Here is a 7343-nt window from a genome sequence, read left to right as displayed (position 1 = left end):
ACAGAACTTATACGTGCAGTAAAGGATCTCTGTACACTCTCTAGATCTGCGATTTCACCTGCTTTGAATGGAGATGTTAATGTACAGCAGTATTCCAGCTTCTATGGATAACGTTCTTCGTTTCCACAGACTCCTCAGTGCTCCACTCACCTTTTTCCTCTCATCAATTTAGTTCTGTGATACATGTATTCCTCATTTTAGATATTTTACAAATACTTCAGAAAAAATATAAAGATGTAAATAGAGACGTGAAGGTGTTATAGCAACGCTGTATACTATGCCGTGAAGTCATTGTTTCTACACCTCAGCAAGGTAAACATGGGAGAGGAAGGTAGGGTTTTATGCGGGGAAAGCACTGTTGATCCAAGGAACAAGCCTGATTTCGTGAATTAGATAATGATTTATAGTACTGATATATTGAAAAGTAAGACACATGTACAACAGTTAGGTATCTTTATTCCGAAATGTTTCGCCTATGCAACAAGCTTCTTCAGTCGAATACAGAGGAAGTTAGCTGAAAGGACACAGATGCAACTAATGTGAGATTTTTTTGTGGCACCATTTCACTTTCTAGGCGTTTTGTCAAGCCGTTACAAACAGTGCAAAGGCAGAGGTGGAAGAGTTCCTACTGATTGTGTATTTAACTGAAGAAGCCTACTCTGTAGGCGAAACGTTTCAGCAGTAAAGATATCCAACTGTTGCACAAACTCCTCAAACTGTCAATATTTTATACCATTTTTAGCAGTATTCGTAGTATGTGATGGAAGAGTTTATTGTTTTGAGTAAAATTCTGGCTAATTCCTCCAAATCTAGAGAAGGCATCAGAAGCAGTGAATATGTAAACACGAAATAATCAGTCCATCACTCTCGATGTCGTAGTTTTGAGATGGTCAGTCCTTCAGCCTGGAGAAGCTGGAGAATAGTTCTGCTCTGTACTAGCGGGCCCCGCCTCTTCTGTCGTCTTCTAGATTTTCTGCGCCTCACCTTGACAGTATATAAGTTTCCATTTTGTTACTTCAGCTTCACATTGTTCCAGACTATGGAGCAGAACTGTTCTACAGGCTGAGGGACTGACCACCTCAAAACTACGTCTTCGAGATTGATGGACTGATTACATCTTCTTTACATCTCTACTGCTTCTGCTGCCTTCTCTGTATTTGACTAAAGAAGCCTATTGCGTATGCGAAACGTTTCGGAATAAAGACACCTACCTGTTGCACATGTGTCTTATTTATCAAAAGGTGCAGAAATTGTTCCCAGGACTGAGGCATGGATGACCGACAGGCAAGAGAGAGTATGCGTAAATGGGGGACAAATCAGAATGGGGATCCGTTACCAGTGCTGTTTCACTTGGGTCAGTACCGGGACCACTGTTCTTAATATACATAAACGACAAAGAAAAGGGAATAAATAGCGACATAAGCAAGTTTGTCGATGACACTAAAATTAGGCCGTCATATCAGTTCTGATGATAACTAGAGAGCGATACGGAAAGATAAAATGATGCTTTGGACAGAGATATGGCAGTTTCAGTTTAATGGAAACAAATGTAAGGTATTCTTCCTGGGAAAAGAGAATAACTATAGCGCCTATAAATTAAATAATGTAAATTTTCAGTCAAACTGAAATAAAATTTAAGTGCTGGTTAGCAGTAATTTAAAGGCATAACGGAATTCTTGGCTTCATATTAAGAAGCCAAGAATATACTTCAACTTCATGTATCGTTGGTAAGGCTTCATTTAGATTATGCTGCTCAGTTCTGGTCTCCATCTTACAGAATGGATATAACTGCGCTGGAAAACGTCCGGAGAAATCTTCCTTACAAAGAAAGGCTGAAGAAAGTGAATTTTTACTGTAAGTAGAGGCATAGAATTGGAAGGGTTATGACTGATGTGTGCCAAGCAAAACTGGAATAAATGAAGGGGATATTAATAAGAACACAAGAAAGAAGGAACACTGCAGTAGGCCTACTGGCCTATGCGGGGCACGTCCATGTCAATCCCCGGTTTAGACCAATGGCCCACCCAGCCAGGTCACCTCCAGTTAAGGAAGGAGCACATCTTCTGACCCAGTAGCACCAGCTAGTCAGGTCAAACTCACACCCACCCACACCCACTCACGTATTTATCTAACCTATTTTTAAAAGTACACAACGTCTTAGCTTCTATGAAGGTACTCGGGAGTTTGTTCCACTCATCCGCAACTCTATTACCAAACCAGTGCTTTCCTATATCCTTCATGAATTTAAAATTTTCCAGCTTAAAACCATTGCTGCGAGTCCTGTCTTGGTTAGGTATTTTCAGCACGCTATTTACATCCCTTTTATTTATTCCTGTTTTCCATTTATACACCTCAATCATATCCCTCCTAATTCTACACCTTTCTAGAGAGTGCAAATTAAGGACCCTCAGTCTATCTTCATAGGGAAGATTTCTGATGCACGGGATCAACTTTGTCATCCTCCTTTGTACGTTTTCCAGAGCATTTATATCCATTCTGTAATACGGTGACCAGAACTGCGCAGTGTAATCTAAATGAGGCCTAACCAAGGATATATAGTTGAAGAACAACCTGAGGACTTCTATTATTTATGCTTCTTGATATGAAGCCAAGGATCCTGTTAGCTTTATTGTGAACACTAATGCACGGTTGTCTTGGTTTTAAATTACTGCTAACCAGAACTCCTAAATCCTGTTCGCAATCAGTAGTATTAAGATCTACATTATTTAGTTTATATGTGGCACGGTTATTATCCTCTCCAACATTTAGAACTTTGCATTTGTCTACATTAAACTGTATCTGCCATTTTTCCGACCATTGCATCAGTCTATTCAAATCATCCTGGAGTGCTCTAATGTCCTCATTAGAATGAATTGGACGGCCTATTTTGGCGTCTTCAGCAAATTTGCTTATGTCGCTATTTATTCCCTCATCTATGTCGTTTATGTAAATTGTGAGCAACAACGGGCCCAACACTGACCCCTGTGGAGCACCGCTTGTGACGTGCCTCCATTGTGATTTCTCCCCATTTTTGCAGACTCTCTGCTGCCTATTTGTCAGCCATGCCTCTACCCAGGAAAAAATTTCTCCTCCTATTCCGTGTGCCATTAGTTTCCTTACTGAAGTCCATATACACGATATCATATTCAATACCATGATCTACCTCCTCAAATACCTTAGTGAAAAAAGTTAGTAAATTCGTAAGACAGGAACGCCCCTTTGTAAAGCCGTGTTGAGATTCATTAATCAATTTATTCCTTTGAAGATGGCTATGAATTGCCTCGGCAATTATTGATTCCATAAATTTTCCCAATATGGAGGTAAGGCTTATTGGTCTATAGTTCGAAGATAACGACCTGTCACCTGCCTTGACAGGTCCCTTGCCATTTTCCACTTACCTGGCACTATGCCAGTTTGCAGTGATATGTTGAAAAGATTAGCCAAAGGTCTGATAAAACTCTTGCAAACAATTCAGCAGGGCCTGGGGATTTGTTAGGTTTTAATTTCTCTGTCTGAGGACCATGTCACTAGTTACTCCAGTCATCGTCCTGTTCTACATATTTTATTATTTTTGGAATTTCGCTAGCATCTTCCTGAGTAAAAACTTAGAGGAAGTAAGAATTGAAAATTTCACACATATCCTTATCACTGTCAGTGATCTGACCAGAGTTACTCTTAAGTGGGTCAATCTTGTCCGTAATCTTACTTCTGTATACCTGAAAGAACACTTTTGGGTTAGTCTTAGAGTCCCTTGCGACCTTAGCCTCACAATCCCTTTTAGCTTTTCTTTTTTATTTCTCTCTTTTAACTGAACATATTGATTCCTTAACTGTGCATCCCCTCTTTTGATACGCCTATATATGCCTCTCTCTTTTGTTCATCCATTTGGGCTCATTTTTGTTAGATCTAATTTCCCTACTCGGAACAAAAGTTGTCTGGGCAGCTAGAACTATGCTCTGAAAAACGTCATATTGGCAACCAACACCACCATCCTGACCCATAGTCAGGTCATCCTAATTTAGCCCACCCAGATAATTTCTGAGTGCCATGAAATCGGTCAAGCGGAATTCTGGGACAGACTTGACTGCAGTTTTCTGGGTAATTCCATGATATATTGAAACTAAGTGATTTGTGGTCGCTTTCCCCAAGCTCATCATTAATCTCAAGATTATTAATTAGTAATTCTTTGCTGGCAAGAACCAAGTCAAGCAGGTTGTTTCCTCTAGTTGGTTCTGTCACAAACTGTTTGAAAAAGCAATCCTCAGCCGCATCAAGAAAGTCACTAGACTCAAGATTTCCTGTCACATTGTTCCAATCAGTTTGTCTAAAGTTAAAATCTCCTATTAACACAACATTTTCATATCTAGACGCCTTATGACTATCGTCCCATAGCAGCTTACTGCACTCCATATCAAGGTTTGGGGGCCTATAAATCACACCTAAAATTAACTTTTCACGACCCTCGAGAAACTGTAGCCAAACAGATTCTGTGTCCGATGTTTCTAATCTTATATCTTGCTTAACACAACAATTCAAATTATCTCTGACATACATCACCACTTCACTACCCTTCCTCTTGACCCTATCGGTATGGAATAGTTTATAACCCTTTATGCTGCATTCAGAAGGCATTTCTCTATCTTTCACGTGCTGAAAATATCTAGCCAAGACAGGAGCCTCAGCAATGAGCGGAACAATCGTCAAGTAGAGTCATTGAAGCGAGAACCTTGGATGGCTTTAAATAAAGACTGGATGGGTACACGAGTGAATATGGGAGGGCGTGAGTTAGACCTCCCTAACATGGGCCAGTAGGCTTACCGCAGTATTCGTTCATTCTTGTCATCTTGTGTCCTTGTTTAAGTACGGTAGTTACAAACTCCTTAACTAGCCTTGTTTCTTAGAGTAATATGTTTGATTAATCTTGCTCATTGGAACATAATTAAGCATGATCGTTAGAACATTCTTTATGTCCTTAGTGAAACTCCTAGTTGACTGGTTGCAACAATGTCATTGATGTGCAGCACGTCTGTTGGTTGATTCCCATAACGTCATTGATGGGCAGTATGTTTGGTTGGTTGACTCACCTACCGTCATTGATGAGTAACTCTGTTGTTGTTGGAAGCCAGTGCGTCAGTGGGTGAATAAATGCAGAACTGGTTGATCAGCGGAGTGAGTCAGCGCCTCCCTGCCGCTCCAGCTACAACCTACATTATTTCTGTATTTTCCTCACTAAAAAAAAGCTGTTTTTTAGCAACCGGAAATCATTGAGCTGCCTTCTATTTCAACTCTTGGCAACTTTCTTAGACGTTCTGTTGCGTTTAGTGACCACAGACGTTACTCAAGACGTATTTCCGGAGTGCTAACAGCGTGACGTTATCCATAAGGATCAGCCGCTGGACGTACTCATACATTAGGCACTGAGATAATGGACACACTAAGATCAGAGTAACTGAGTCCGGTTACTCTGATCTTGGCTCCCTAACTGTGAGTTTTACGACTGTCACTGCTAGTGACAGCCAAGTTGTGGAGTGGAGGGAGGGCGAGAGGAAAAGGAAAGGGTTTCGGAAGAGTAGAATGAAGCACAGAAGAGGAAGAGCAGAGAGAAAGAAAGGGGCAAAGCTTGAGAAAGAGGGACAAGGAGAACTACAGCAAATAATAATAATAATAATAATAATAATAATAATAATAATAATAATAATAATAATAATAATAATAATAATAATAATAATAATAATAATAATAATAATAATAATAATAATAATAATAAACATTAAGTGAAGGAATACTCCTCCTTTATGGGTCATTCAGTGACAGCTCGATTCTCCGTCTATTGAGCGCGAGGCAGACATGCGACCCAACTACGCTTACGGTGAGTGTGACAGCATTATTCTGTGTGAGAGTTACAGTATGTGTGTGGGAAAAAGGCTAGTTCTTTCCCACCCAAAGAGAGAAAACTAAGGGAAGAGAAGAAGGGGAAAAGGGGGAGAGGAGGTGTACGCCTCTAATAAGGTAGTGCCAATTCTGGCACCACTGGTGATACTGGTGCTGATTTCAACGTTTTCTGGAGTTCCTCAGCACAGAGTTGCCAGGCGTGTCGCGACTGTGTCATTAATTTACTTATTTGTGGTTACTTCGTCACCTTTATTGGTCTAAATAGTCTAACCTAACTTTTCTAATCTAATCCAGACTATCCTAACGTAACCTAACCTAATCTAAAACAATCCCAGCCTAGCTAACGCAACACAGTCTAATATAATCTAACCTAACCTAACCATACCTAATCTAACCTAACCTAACCCAATTTAGCTAATATAACTCAACCCAACCTAACCTAATCTAACCTAACCTTATAAAATATTATTGGTGATATACGATACGGACAAGTTGATCAAAAAGACACATTTAAAACACTTGGGTATTTTTGTTGTCGAAACGTTTCGCCTGCACAGCAGACTTTTTCACTCATTGAAGAAACCCGTTGTGCAGCGAAACGTTCAGGCAACAAAGGTGCTTAAGTGTTGCAAATGTGTCTTATTTAATAATTTAACCTAATTTAACCTTACCTAACCTAATTTTATGTTTATATAGAGATTTAAGAGAACGACTCGGGGACTCGCGTAGGGTAGTTAACGCAATTAATAAATGGATATGAATAAACACAAGAATGAACGGGATTCGAACCGTAGTCCACGCGTGTTCAAATGGGGTTCTTTTGAACACTGTTGGGAGGGGATAATTCAATATTTTCCCGTTAATACTACTGATTGCGAAAAGGATTTAGGAGTTCTGGTTAACAGTAATCTAAAACCAAGACAAGACTGCATTAGTGCTCGCAATAAAGCTTACAGAATTCTTGGTTTCATAACTAGAAGTATAAATAATAGAAGTCCTCAGGTTGTTCTTCAACTCTATACATCCTTAGTTAGGCCTCATTTAGACTATGCTGCTCAGTTCTGATCACCGTATTACTGAATGAATATAAATGCTCTGGAAAATGTACAGAGGAGGATGACAAAGATGATCCCATGTGTCAGAAATCTTCCCTATGAGGATAGACTGAGGGCCCTGAATCTGCACACTCTCGAAAGGCGTAGAATTAGGGAAGATATGATAGAAGTGTATAAATGGAAAACAGGAATAAATAAAGGGGATGTAAATAGCGTGCTGAAAATCTCCAGCCAAGACAGGACTCGCAGCAATGGTTTCAAGTTGGAAAAATTCAGATTCAGGAAGGATATAGGAAAGCACTGGTTTGGTAATAGAGTTGTGGATGAGTGGGACAAACTACCGAGTGCAGTTATTCAGGCTAAAACGTTGTGTAGTTTTAAAAATAGGTTAGATAA

Source organism: Cherax quadricarinatus, chromosome 3 (genome assembly GCF_038502225.1).
Source record: "Cherax quadricarinatus isolate ZL_2023a chromosome 3, ASM3850222v1, whole genome shotgun sequence".
NCBI classification, from domain to species: Eukaryota; Metazoa; Arthropoda; class Malacostraca; order Decapoda; family Parastacidae; genus Cherax; species Cherax quadricarinatus.
This window is presented reverse-complemented; position numbering follows the sequence as displayed.